Source organism: Bombus vosnesenskii, unplaced genomic scaffold (genome assembly GCF_011952255.1).
Source record: "Bombus vosnesenskii isolate JDL3184/JDL3185 unplaced genomic scaffold, Bvos_JDL3184-5_v1.1 scf7180000014647, whole genome shotgun sequence".
NCBI classification, from domain to species: domain Eukaryota; kingdom Metazoa; phylum Arthropoda; class Insecta; order Hymenoptera; family Apidae; genus Bombus; species Bombus vosnesenskii.
In genome coordinates, this window is record NW_022883573.1 from 4,671 (window position 1) to 20,015 (window position 15,345).

The 15,345-nt window shown below is 39.0% G+C and overlaps 1 long non-coding RNA gene across 1 annotated transcript; it reads right to left on the reverse strand.

The window, feature by feature from the left end:
• Positions 1-5,445: 5,445 nt before the first annotated feature.
• On the reverse strand, positions 5,446-14,924 carry LOC117240475. The gene is made up of 3 exons (XR_004494709.1): positions 14,790-14,924; positions 5,833-5,947; positions 5,446-5,529 (listed from the first exon to the last, which is right to left on the reverse strand). It is a non-coding gene; the product is annotated as an uncharacterized LOC117240475 (long non-coding RNA).
• Between the last annotated feature and the right edge of the window lie 421 nt (positions 14,925-15,345).

Consider the following 15,345-nt stretch of genomic DNA (forward strand, 5'->3'; position numbering starts at 1 on the left):
GAGCGCGAAGAACCAGGAAGAGGCGTCAGGGGACGGGGTCCCCAGGATGACGCGGCAGGAGCGCGGCGCTAGGGGGCGTGGCCCTCAGCGGTCCAAGAAGAACAGGACGCCTCCCTTCGACAAAAAAGAGAGATAGACGCCCGGGGGTAACCGGTAGTAATTCGGGAGAGATCCAGGGTGCATCTCGACTCAGGCGTCAGGACAGGTCACCGTGGAGGTTTTAGCCGGTACGAATCCGGCACTACCCAGCGCCCTCTCCCCGGAGGGGTTGAAGGTTTCTTCCACGAAAAAAAAAAGTAACGAGCTCTTAACATTTGAAAACTTCAACACACTCATCATTGAAATCGAGTCTACCCTCAACTCCCGTCCGCTGACTCCAATATCATCAGACCAAAACGATCTTCTTGTCCTTACTCCCGGTACTTCGGTGATTCATTAACAAGTTTCCGAGAACGAGATTTCAGGGACACTCCATCCAATCGTCTCTCCAGCTGGCAACATATTCAAAAACTCAAACATTTCTGGCGCCACTGGCATCGAGAGTATCTGAACGAGCTGAACATCCGAAACAAATGGAGTAAGGGCAGTCACGACATACGAGAAGGCGCCATTGTCATTCTCAGAGAAGACAACGTTCCCCCAATGCAATGGCCACTGGGCAGAATCATCAAGATCCAACCCGGCGCAGACGCATCATGCGGATGGCTACCGTTCGATCGGAGCATCAAGCGGATGGTACCACTCACTACCATGCAGGGATACTGGACGAACGACTGAAGGCAGAGATTGAAAAGAAACGGAGAGAGCCAATTCGGATTCAGAAAAGGAAGAGAAGTGACCGATACGGTTTATGTAATAAACCACATCACAGACAAGCAGCTAGATGTGGCGACACTCGACCACGGAAATTTCCAACGGCTTCGCGGCACAAAGCGCTATACCTTCAAAGCGTAAGGCCGACAGGCCTAATGTACCATCGATATCCTTACGACTTTTTCGCCGAATATTCGGTAGAATGCATACGTGGCAACCGTCGCGGACTTCTGATAAACGCGCGCGTAGTGGGGATATCGAGGGGCAACAAAGGAAAGAATCTGTTCGGTTTTGAACCAAAAAGATTCATTTTGCCCCGAGCCGCGAAGTGCGAAAGGTTAAGAGAAGCAAACACAATTAGAGAAACGAGTCGTTAAAACTACTCTTGAGAGTTCAGTTTTAATCGTTACTTGTTATTAATTGTTGCTAAACGTTAACCGTGGTTAAATGTTATTTGTTGTTAATTGTTAAGAGTCTAATTAAACGTTATTGTTGAAAATCAAGTGTATTTTCTTGCGGGCACCTTCACGGACGGTCACCTTCACGGACTGTCACCTCATAAGTGTGAATAAATAGCTTGGTTGTTAAACATATCCAAATGTTCCTTCAGTACCTATCACGACCTATCCATCTCATAGGTGAAGAAAGAGGGAAATTATATACCTGCCTAAGAGCGGCGTTCGACAGACTAAACAGAGAGAAACTGGAGGAGAAAATGAGGAAAATGGGGATTAGTACAAGTGTACTCATCGAATATTACTGTTAATAAATATTGATTGTTGAATACATCTGAGTATTTCTTCCGCACCTATCACGACATCCCACCTCATGAAAGGGAAAAGAACAAGAAAGAGAAAGAAGGGACTAGAAGATAATAATAATAATAATAATAATAAGAAAGGATGACAGCAGACCAAATTATAGAAGAAAGAAGAAAGGAAGAAGCAGAAGAGAGGGAGAAAAGGATAAAGGAATCCAAGTATAATATACACTACAGAAACATAACCAAAGAAAAATTACCAAAATACTTAGAAGGGAGGATGAAGTGGAAGGACAGAAAAATACTGGCAAGATTCAGATGCGGAAACGAGACTAAAGCAAGGGAATACTAGAAAGAAGAGGGAGATAAAGATGCAGACTATGTAGAAGGAAAGAAGACCTGAGGCATGTAATAGAAGAATGTGAAATAACGGGAGGACCAAAGGACATAGGAAAAACGCTAAATGAGACTGGAGAAGGTTTAACAGAACTGAAGGCAATAACAGAGAAGAGAAGAGCAAACGACAGGAAGGATGCACAGCAAGGAGGCTAAAGACCAAAGTTGCAATAGTTTTTTAGTCATTAGTTGCTAATTTGTAGTTTCTACTTTTAGTTTTTAGAGGTAAAATTAGCAAGGTAGTGCAATAGAATAGAGTGGAAAAGAGATGTAAGAGATGTAAAACCGAAAGTTCATTCAAAGCCGAAAGGCACGAACTAAGCAATAATAAAATAAAAGAATAATACAAGAGGATCCAACAGACCAACAGGCGATCAACATTGTGTAGTAAGCCCAATTATCATAAGAGGTAGAAACGCTACTATTCACTTCTAAGGACGTAGGAACGCTATCAGTGATGTCTAAGGATGCAAAGCCTTCAGCATTTATATTTATATAATCAAATAATAATCAAATCTATCTGCCAAGCAAAGTAAAGGGTAAAGAAAAAAACAAAGAAAAGAGGGAACATTGTAACAATCATCTCGGAACAATGTAAAAGTCAGGTCGAACAAGAACATGGGTACATGAAATTTGCATAAATGTTGAGGACTGATGGTTTAACTAACTAGCACTGTTCATTAGATTAATTATATGATCTCTTACGTCGTATCGCAACTTATTCCGGTTATGTCCATGAAGTGTGAGTTATCTGTAAAATTTAATCGTAGCGTTTAGCTTCCCTTCATAGACTTAGCTTATTGTAGTTCGTATCGTTGTCGTCTGTCTTGGAGCCTATATATTCATGCACACCATCAACAGAATGTTTGGATCTCTCATAAAGCGTCTTTTAACTGTTTTGCCAACCGATGCACTGATAAGGCGCTTTACTCCAACACTCACTGCTGAAGTCATGAAGACATGGATTGCATTGGGTGATCGACAGAACGACAAGTTTTTGAAATTGCATGATCGTCCCGCGGCCTACTCTAAGAGAGCGTCGAACGATAACACCGCGCTCCTTTCTATCTGCCTAGTCGTCAAGTCACTTCAAGTCCGTTCGAATCTATCAGTTTAGAGAATCGGTACCAGTGCACTTCGCTGGGCATATGTTCTCGTACACATTCGCGGGACATTCTCTTCATATTAAACATTGTAGAAACAAACTATGTGTGGGCATGATTAGCCTATCGTGCAGATAGCTAGAGAAAGAGAAAAAGAGAAAAAAGGATTAAAAAATTCAAAGGAAGGAAGAAAGCGATTTGGAAAAGAGAAAAAAAGGGCTGAAAGCCGAAAAAACATTTCTTGACTTGGGCGAACTGGAACGCCCAAAGAACAAAAAAGAATGTAAGACAATTAATGGGGAAAATTAATTTTTATTATAAATTTATGGAAGATGCCTGCAAATTCCTGGAACCACTTCATAACTTATTAAGGAAAAATGTCAAATTCATCTGCAATGAAGAATGTGAGAAGTCATTTCAGAGGATCAAGGAACATGTCTGTTCAAGTCCGGCCCTAGCAACATATGAGCAAAACAAAGAAATATTCATTTATACAGATGCAAATGGTGATGGTTTAGGAGCCGTTTTAAAACAACCCCAAGATAACGGTATGTTACACCCGATTGCGTACTTCTCAAGAAAACTGAAACCAAACAGATGAAAGCAATCTACCTCGAATGCCTTCCTCTTAAAGAAGCGATTCAATATTGGCAACATTACACATTACTGTTGCTTTGCACAGAATGCTTGATATGAAATGAACCTTATAGCGATAGCGTTCGTAATGAGAACTAGCTGCAGTACGTATATAGCAGCAGATGGGTTCACGAAAATTGCATCAGGTCTAATATGGCGTTCTGCGTGTACATCAACTGTAACTCGAATGATACACGTTGCTGAACCGAATAACAAGCGTATCAACTAAAAAATTGTAAAATAGAGATAACAATGAAGTGTTTGCAAGTGATCTTAGTTAATATATCTTGAACTTTGTTGCTGTATTTTCGATGATAGCGACTAGTGTTATTTGCAAGAATTGCAAAAGAAAATTCAATCTTCTAGAACCAGAAACCGCGGCTTAGGTTCCAAAATTGCAAGTAAGTGTGAGTACTGGATGAAATTTTTCAACTCATCTCCACTAATTGGCAATGCCAATCCATACCAAAAGTCATCTGAAATAAATCGCAGGATTGTGTTGGCGACTTTTAGAGAACGGAATGGAAAAGATAAATTTATTTTGTGGGCTAATGGATATTTTTCAGGGATCGGCTATCAATAGATACTATGGCTGTCCGGAAAATTTACATTCTGTTGTCTTACGGGTATCTAATCGTCCAATTTCGAGAGCTACCGAAAAAGACAGAAGAAAAGTTAGCGTTTCGGAAGAGAGAACGCCAGGAATATGAGAGAATTGAATTTTTCGTTCGGGCTTGCTACACTCCTCGGGAAACACAGTAAGAATGTGCTTGATATAATTGTAAAATCTAGGTTTCCCAATCTTGCAGCGTTGCATGGGAGAATAAAACGGGCACAGAACAGTACAATGATTAGTATGAAGGTGACAAAGATAATTGCACTATAAACCATATCAGTGCTGATAAAGTGGAAACTTATGTCATCACAGAAATGTTTATGAGATCAGGAAAGAAACATCATGCCAAGTATAGTACATGTATTGGAGATGGAGATAGCGAAACACATAAAGACATTAATCCATACGAAGACATTGTTGTTTAAAAGAAAGAATATGTTGGTCATGTATAGAAACGAATAGGCACAAAGCTAAAGGACGCCAAATAATGTTAAATAAACTGTTTTCGGATAATTACAATAGCGTTTTCACAAAAAGTGGAATTTCTAACTTGAGAAGGACAAACACAATAATTTGTAAATGTCCTAGGAATAGCGAAGAGTATAATCCATGCATGTTTTAAACCAGTTAAAGCTGGATTCCAAGTCACTTTACACAAAGTTCATCTGAAACAGAACTTTTGTTTGTAATTGCTTTTGTTTGTATTTGCTTTTTAGATGAATATAATTAAGTGCTGTGGTCAAAATCTGAACCCTCGTCAATATTTTATTGCCGATCTATTAAATTTGTATTTATGAAAGAAAATGAGGCATTGGTTAGGGAAGAAGGTAATAATGGAAATAAATAATCTTTCTCCCAATACATACAATTCAAACAATGATAATATAAAAGTTATCTTTGCTTTGCGCTTAGCCATGTTATACGGTAGCGTTGGTAATATTTTATCAAATATAAATGTTGGTCCCAAAATGTTGTACCGGTGGAGAATCTTCAAAGAAAATGAATTCGATAGAAATTATTCAAAAACCTCGCGTGTGCAGATATGTCGACGTTAGCACGCGAGCTAAGAATTTAATCGTAATTCGACCGTGCCAGTTTGTCCTTTCAGGAAGAAAACAACTTTATTGACTGGACAGTTCTATGTAAATATTTATAAATCGCACATTAAGCGAACTTGTTTACGAGTTAAAATCCAAAGGTCTCAGCTGTAAGAACCACAAGAAAAGATAAAAGAGACCTACCTTCAGAATTTGAACCTCATAAACGTCGTGAGGTAAACTGTTTTCTTTTTGGGCTCACTCAAAACAGAATATTGGTATCGTATGATCCCAAGAATTATGATCCCATTAATACAAATATGTATATAACAAAACAAAAATGAAACGTATTCTTTTCATTTGTAATTTTAAATAACGCATAGAAAACATAACGCATACATGGAGTTTATCACCTTCTTTAAATGGTATAATGCATTCCATAATTAAAAGCGAATAAAGAAACGAACTTACCAAAGCACCATAGGAAAGAATTTATGAAGTTTTATCTTACTCGGAAGTCAGTTTGCCTGAATATCACAAAATCCATTCACCTTAAATTTCTGGCAACGAGAACTCTTCAAATTTCCTAAAAAATGAATTTTAACAGACTTTTTTTTTCAATTTTTTAAATTTTAACAGGCAATGTAATATTTTAACAGATAATTTAACATTCTAACAGAAATAGTAACAAGGGAAAGATAGCGTGTGCAAAAATGCGTGAAAGGGCATTTAGAAAAATCGAAATAATTGGAAATATAATTAAAAAGTGAAGAGAAAATATCATGGGTTTCATGCCTGGAGCATAAATGTGAAAAATTTCCGCTTTTGTAACAAATTCTACATCCTTTTCTTTTTTTGTTTAAATTGAGGTGTGCATTGAATTTCATGACAAAATAATATATATTCATATATAAATATCAAAAATAGTAGTCATTTTCCTTAGTTTATTTATCAAAATGTCATTTCCTTATATTATTATGATACAAAGAATTATATATATATATATATATATATATATATGTCGGAGATGAAAGGAAAGCCGAAGCCTTTCCTTGGAAATCTTGGGAACATCCTCTAGTACCTTAGCCTAGATTTTATTATAGTTGTAATTGCTTAAGATTTGTAATAAGCGAGATTGGGTTCGAGGTGACAATCGGTCGCTGAACGTAGCCACGGTCACGGGATGGATGTTTTATCTAACGGAGGTCTGGAGTGGTTGTATGTGTTTTCCGAGAAATGTGGTTGTGGCGGCATGCGGCCTCGAGAGCGGGCCTAGCCACGTGTGATGTTGCCTCGGAGGTGCCGATGCAATGGGACATACATTGTATTAGTAATCAAAACTCCAGGCAGAAACTGCCTAGCAACGGCGTTTGGAACTTTCTCGATGCTTCCAACGAGTGTACCTAGCAACGGCGTTTGGAATCTTCTCGATGCTTCCAAACGGGTATAGAAAACAAAATGCAATCGTACAGGGAGAAAAATCTCCACGAGGCTGGCATTCTTGCGATTGCCTTGGAGAGTGATACATCGAGCATTTTCGACGATCGCATTTGCGTCTAAGTTAGTTTCGCTTAGTAAGGAGTTATCCCGGTGACCGTGGATTCGTTTGAACTCAAACATTGTTAATAGTATTATTTAATTTAATTATTCGTAGATCGTATTATTCATTAGGCTTAGTGTTTGTTAGACTTATTATTAGTTGTACTTATTATTTGTTAAGCTTAGTGATAGACCTGTATATACGTGTAAATAAAATCTCGGCTTTGTGAAACGATGGCTAGTCCACATGAAGAGTCGTCGCGCGCCCAAAATTCGAATCGTGATCCGACATCAGAAGTGGGATTAGAACCGTTTAAAGTGCTGCAAGAGCAAATGGTCCTTATGCGCGAGTTAATTCAGACGCTAGCGCACAAACCGGGGGAGCAAAGACCGAGTACGGAATCTAAGGATGCAACGTTACCACGTTTTGACCCCGAAGGCGCGGACGCCGATCCATCCGCGTGGTGCTCTCATACTGATCTGATTTTGAAAGACCACCCGATGCAAGATAGTGCGTTACTTTCCGCTCTAAATCGCGCCCTAAGGGGTCCTGCTGCGCATTGGCTTTCACAAATGGTGCGTGGTGGAAAGCTTACCTGGCCAACGTTTAAGGAACAATTTCTTTCGCGTTTTGGTGGCAGAGAGACAGCCGCTTCGGCGTTAATAAGGATATCCAGAGAACGACCGTCGGAGACTGAATCCCCGGGAGCGTACGGTAGTCGCCTCCGCTCCATGCTGCAGATGAAGTTGCAGGATCTAACGATGCCCGAAGTGATCAATGCCCTCGCCCTTTATATACTGAGTTCACAAGATCGACGCTTTCGGCGACTAACGCTCGCGAATAATATCAGGACGGAGGACCAATTTCATGATGAAATGAGGATTCTCCCTTACAACGATCAGCCGACATTTTCGCCAAGAAATTCACTAACGGAACCTGAAGCTAAACGAAGCAGGCTATCAGTTCCTCGGATTAAGTGCTACCGCTGTGGTGCTCTCGGACATAGGAGAACGGAGTGTCGCCTGCAAATACAAACGGGGAAGGAGCAGGATATACGAAACCCGAAGGAAAAACGACCAGCCGCATCGTCGAAGGTGACCTGCTTCAAATGCCACGAGGAGGGACATATCGCGCCTAATTGCCCATCATCGCGGAAAAGAAACTACGATTCCATTGACGAACGCCAGATCGACTCCTGTGTAGTGGAAGCTCCGGCTGGTAGATTAAGCCATCTGGGTGAGTCGTATCCATTTTACTTTGATTCTGGGGCCGAGTGTTCGTTAATCAAAGAGTCCCTAGCCTCGAAATTTTCGGGTAAAAGAATAACCGATGTGGTAGTGATGCGAGGGATCGGGAATACTTGTATTAAGAGTACACTTCAGATTTTGTCCACTGTTTGTATTAACGGTCTTACATTGGAGATAGTTTTTCATGTCCTTGCCGACGATTACCTAAAATACGATATCATGATTGGTCGCGAGATTTTGAGCCAGGGATTCGACGTAAATATCACGCAAAATAGCCTCGTTATTTGTAAAACAAAGGTCGTTAACGCTTGTGGTAAAGTCGCGGAAGATGCGGTCAACATTAACGAGGTTGACACTGATGTGATCGGTAACGACAAAGATCGATTAATCTCTGTTCTCGAAAAATTTAAAGAATCATTCATTACGGGTTTCCCGCGTACTCGCGTCAATACGGGTCAGTTGGAAATACGGCTAATTGATCCCAACGTCACCGTGCAGAGAAGCCCTTACAGGCTTAGCGAGGAAGAGCGAAGAATAGTACGCGAGAGAATAGACGAATTAATGAAAGCACAAATCGTAAAACCTAGTAATTCGCCGTTCGCGAGCCCTATGATACTCGTGAAGAAGAAGGACGGCTCAGACAGATTGTGTGTAGACTTTCGAGCGCTGAATAAAAATACGGTCGCGGATCGGTATCCCTTACCCCTTATTGCTGACCAAATCGCGAGATTGCAGAGTGCGAGATACTTCATTAGTCTGGACATGGCTAGCGGATTTCACCAGATCCCCATTCATCCTAACTCGACGGAATATACTGCGTTCGTTACCCCCGACGGTCAATACGAATACGTGACGATGCCGTTTGGGTTGAAAAATGCACCAGCCGTTTTCCAGAGAGCCATTTTCAAGGCCTTAGGCGACCTCGCTTATTCGTATGTCGTTGTTTATTTGGACGACGTTCTAATAATCGCCGACTCAATAGATCAAGCTCTAGAAAGGTTGCACACTGTACTAAACACTCTCGTAAACGCCGGATTTTCTTTCAATTTCGCTAAATGTTCTTTTCTGAAAACGTCGGTACTTTATTTGGGATATGTAATTCGTAACGGAGAAGTTCGTCCAAACCCGGGAAAAATACAAGCTTTGAATTCTTTACCTGCACCGTCGACTGTCACACAGCTTAGGCAGTTCATAGGTTTGGCCTCTTACTTCCGAAAATTTATTCCTAAATTTTCACAAGTGATGAAACCCTTGTACGCACTCACTTCTAGTAACAAGCACATAACTTGGACGGACAGGCACGAAAAGATAAGACAACAGATAATTTCCGTTCTGACCGACGCGCCGGTGTTAATGATATTTGATCCCAATCGTCCCATAGAGCTACATACCGACGCTAGTTCGGAGGGGTATGGAGCTATTTTAATGCACAAAGTCGAAAAGGAAAACAGAGTCATCGAATATTATTGTAAAAGGACCAGTCCCGCGGAATCTAGGTATCATTCGTACGAACTGGAGACACTAGCAGTAGTAAGCGCCGTCAAGCATTTCCGACACTACTTACATGGACGGAAATTCTTAGTAGTTACCGACTGTAATTCCTTGAAAGCCTCCAGCAACAAAGTAAACTTAAACGACCGGGTTTATAGGTGGTGGGCTTATTTGCAAACATTCGATTTTGACATCATGTATCGAGAGGGTAAACGAATGGCCCACGTAGATTTCTTTTCGCGAAACCCCGTAGACTTGAATCGCCGTACGATAGACAAGGTCGCAGAGAAAGAGATTAATCTGGCCGAGATCTCCGAAGATTGGCTATTAGCGGAACAACGTCGCGATCCGCAAATCTCCGAAATCGTTAATAAATTACAGAACGAAGAGCTCGCGGAAGATATCGCGAATACCTACGAACTGCGATCCGGTACACTTTACCGTAAAATACAACGAAAGGGCAGAACCCTTTGCTTACCCATTGTTCCGAGAGGTTTTAGATGGTCCGTCATCAACCATGTGCATCAGTCAATTATGCACTTAGGATGGGATAAAACGCTCGAGAAGCTCTATGAGTATTATTGGTTCGAGGGAATGGCGAAGTACGTTCGCAAATTTGTCGAGAACTGCCATGCTTGTAGAGTTTCGAAGGCTAGTTCAGGTAAAATACAGGCTGAACTGCATCCTATACCTAAGACCGGCATACCGTGGCATACGGTGCACATGGACATAACGGGCAAGCTGAGTGGCAAGAATGACTCAAAAGAGTATGTCGTCGTCTTGATCGATGCCTTTACGAAATTCGTGCACTTACATCACACACGCAAATTGGATTCGCTTAGCGTTATCAAGGCACTTAAGTCCGCCGTGTTTTTGTTCGGTAGTCCCTGTCGGGTAATAGCAGATCAGGGTAGATGTTTCACGGGCCGGGAATTTCAAGAATTCTGTGCAAGCAAACAAATCAAAGTTCATTTGATCGCGACCGGTGCAAGTAGGGCCAATGGGCAAGTAGAACGTGTTATGAGCACGTTAAAAAATATGTTCACAACGGTAGAAACGACCGGGCGTTCATGGCAAGACGCGATCGGGGAGATGCAATTGGCTTTGAATTGCACCATCAACCGCGTAACCAAATCGAGTCCTTTAGAGTTATTGATTGGTAGAGCAGCAAGACCGTATGACTTATTACTACCTGATAACATTGAGGAAAAAGAAATAGATATCTCCAGTGTAAGACAACAGGCAATAAAAGAGATGGAAACTAGTGCTAGGTATGACAAAGAGAGATTCGATAAAACCAAAGCTAAAGTAGTTAGGTTTAATCCCGGTGATTTGGTACTACGCCGAAATGAAGAAAGGAACCAGACAAAATTGGATCCAAAATTCAGGGGTCCGTTTGTAATATCGGAGGTCCTGGAAGGAGACCGATATACCTTGAAAACACTGGATGGGAAAAGGTCATACAAGTACAGTCATGACAGGTTAAGGAAAATGCCGGATAGTTGCATTCCTGCGGAGTTGGATGTCTGTTGTGATGACGAGGACAGTGACCATGGCGATGTGAGTACCCCGATCCCAGAGGATCGTAGAATTATATGAGCCCAGGTGCGGCCATGGGATGGAGTTCAGTGCGGTCAGGCACTGGAAGTGACGATGTCATGAAGCTGGGAGCCGGTTTAGTACCGACAGCGACAATGTCACGAGGTTGGAGCTGGTCTAGTACCGACAGCGACAATGTCACGGATTTGGAGCTGGTCTAGTACCGACAGCGACGATGTCACGAAGCTGGAGCTGGTCTAGTACCGACAGTGACAATGTCATGAGGCTGGAGGCGGTCTAGTGTTGACAGCGATTGTGTTACGAGGCTGATTATGTAACGAACTTTGAGAGTATGTGCGATTCGAAGGATGAGACCCATTTGGGTGTGAAATCGAGAATGGTCCGTCATGTCATTACGACCCGACTGAAAGCACGCAGAATGCAACTGGCACTTTGAATGCCAATCACAATGATACTAATCCTGTTTCCTTTTGCTTTGTTGACGAAGGTACACCCGAGGACGTGTGATAGTCAGGATGGCCGTGTCGGAGATGAAAGGAAAGCCGAAGCCTTTCCTTGGAAATCTTGGGAACATCCTCTAGTACCTTAGCCTAGATTTTATTATAGTTGTAATTGCTTAAGATTTGTAATAAGCGAGATTGGGTTCGAGGTGACAATTGGTCGCCGAACGTAGCCACGGTCACGGGATGGACGTTTTGCCTAACGGAGGTCTGGAGTGGTTGTATGTGTTTTCCGAGAAATGTGGTTGTGGCGGCATGCGGCCTCGAGAGCGGGCCTAGCCACGTGTGATGTTGCCTCGGAGGTGCCGATGCAATGGGACATACATTGTATTAGTAATCAAAACTCCAGGCAGAAACTGCCTAGCAACGGCGTTTGGAACTTTCTCGATGCTTCCAACGAGTGTGCCTAGCAACGGCGTTTGGAACCTTCTCGATGCTTCCAAACGGGTATAGAAAACAAAATGCAATCGTACAGGGAGAAAAATCTCCACGAGGCTGGCATTCTTGCGATTGCCTTGGAGAGTGATACATCGAGCATTTTCGACGATCGCATTTGCGTCTAAGTTAGTTTCGCTTAGTAAGGAGTTATCCCGGTGACCGTGGATTCGTTTGAACTCAAACATTGCTAATAGTATTATTTAATTTAATTATTCGTAGATCGTATTATTCATTAGGCTTAGTGTTTGTTAGACTTATTATTAGTTGTACTTATTATTTGTTAAGCTTAGTGATAGACCTGTATATACGTGTAAATAAAATCTCGGCTTTGTGAAACGATGGCTAGTCCACATGAAGAGTCGTCGCGCGCCCAAAATTCGAATCGTGATCCGACATATATATGATGTATAATGCAAAATAAGGATATAAAACTTAAAATTGATTTCACAATTACACTTGAATATGGTATGAAAAGTAAGGTTTGAAAGAAAATTTCAGATACATTGATTTCCGGAGTTATTTAATTGCTTTTCATGTTTAGTTGTAACTTTCCACAATTGGCCAAATTGCAAAATTCATGCCATTGACATTAAGGAAACAATATAGAGTGTAATAAAAGGAAAACAAGAAAATACAAATTCTGACAGTGAATTTAGTAAAAAATCAAGAAAAAGTAAGACAGACGTTAGGAAACTATAGCAAAATAAAAGAAGCTCGAGAGGGCAGCGATAACCATAACAATAAGAAAGAAACACAAGAGAAAGGTCACTAAAATAAATTACAAAGTGTAAAATAGCAGTAGAAGACAAAAAACAAATAACAAGTAGGAGCAAGGAAAATAAGTTATACAAAAAAGGAAATGAAGAAATGATTTTAAATCAAACCTTAAATCCTACAGAAAGTACATATAATGTTAAAGGGAACAAAGAATATGAAAGACAAATTAAAGAAGGTAAGAAAAATTTATCATTAATTAAGAGAGATTTTATATTATAATAGAAAGATACCAGAATATAGAAAAAGGTAGGAGAAAAGAAAAGAAAATGAGCAGATGAACAAAGCAAAATGGGCAGAAGAAAGAAGCAAACTAACAAAAAAAAGTGAGGTAATAGAAGAGTCAGACAAAATTAAAAGAAGAAAAGAGAGGAAAAACTATTATTATAAAAAGGTTGTAAATAAGAGATAAAGTAGAAGAACCCAAAATGAAATTGAACATAAATAGATTAAACTTTGTTTCAGGGCATCACTCTTTTCTGGTCATTGTTTGTATCCTCTAATGTTATTTCATGAATATGAAAATGAATATGAGAACGAAAAATAACAGTTTTGAGTTTAGTGATCAATTGTTTCACAAGTAGTGATCAATATATAAATTGATTTGGCAAAGGCAACTTTTGGTATTTTGTACGAGTGGAAAAATATATATAACCCAACTTATATTATAGCGAAAACATTCATGTTATGGACAGAAATTAATGCTTTAATGGTAATCTGACATAAAGACAAAATCAACCATACACAGTGTAGGTATATGGTATAAGAATATGGGTTCTCCACTACTCAACAAGAATAGATAAAATACAAACACATTTCCTAAAAAGAATATTATACATACTGAAATACCATGTAATGCCAGATTATGTGATTAAAAGCAATAAGAATAGTCTTGGAACAAAAAATAATAAAATGAGGCATAAACTACATGTTAAAACTGGCAAACATGGGAGAACACATAATTAGACAGGAAAACATTGCAAAAAGTAATACACACATAATAAACTCAAATAGAGTTACGAAGCCGATGGTACAGAAATAATAATAAATTTAAACTGAACAATAATAGAAGAAATAACACAAATACTTGCTGGATAAAAGAAAGAAAGAATAGAATAATCTACTTATAGTGAAGTATATAAATATGCTAAAAATATAGAAAAAAATAATTAAAGTTTCTTGCATATGAAACTGTTATTAATAACTAAAAGGATAATCAAAGTTAGAGTAGCTGGGAGACAGGAACAATCAGTGAATGCAGAAAATAACATAAAATACAAAACAGATGAAAACAAAATGTATAATATGTGTAAGAAAAATATATTGGATAATATTAAGATTTTACAACAAAATTCATTAAAAAACAACAATAGGATGGTGATTTTTTTTCTGACAAAGAAAAATAGTTACAAGGACTGACAAATTTTATTAAAAAGCAAAAGCAGCATTAAGCTAAGATCATTTTATCATAGAAGAATAGCAATTCAGACAAATTCACAAATTATAATAATCTAAGAACAACTTAAATACTTTGTTATGTTTGTTTTGCAGTAACCAACAAATTTAAAGACTTAGCCTAAGTATAAATATGCCATAAATAATTCTATGTAGAAATAAACATAAATAATATTAAATAAATAGAACTTTTCTTATTGAAATGTGACAGTCTGTAATAAAAGATAAATTAAAAAAGAAAAAATAACTTTAACAAAAAAGAAATTTATAAAAATTTATTCTTAAAAAATTGTGGCCAATCAGATACGTGAAATAAAAGATTATTAGAAGAAACATGATTAGTCTACAAGAAGATCATACGAAAGGAGAAATGAAACATGTACCGTATTCTCTCAACATACGATTGCGAAGAAGTTTACTTACTCTATATTTCATTTCCGAACTTCTTCGTTTCCACGCAGTCATAGCAGTTCAGAACTATTTTATGAAAATCAAGAATTTCCTACATCAAATTATTTGATTTGCAAGACCTCATATATTTCTAAATTACTTACACAAAATTAGTACAGCCTATGAACAATGCAAACATTAAAAAGAAATAAGCGATACAGTAGCCCAAACAAGGACAAAGGTTGAAATAAGACAACAAAAATAGCAGTTATTATTCAAATTTGTATGAAAAATCCTTCAGAAATTAAATTCTTCTTTTAATGAAAGACGGTTATATATATGAAAATCAAAAATGCAGTAAAAATACAAAAAATATAAAAGAAGAAAACTGTATTTGTTATTACGACTTACTTTTGCATGTAGAATAATTTCCATTTCGGTTACTGCACTACCCCTGTTATTAAATAGGTTTTGGAGTTCGATATTTAATTGATTCACACATATTCAGTTTTTATATTCTGTATTTCACCACCATGTACAGCCATATGAACACACCGGATACTCTCAGATAATTAACACGTGGCAGAAA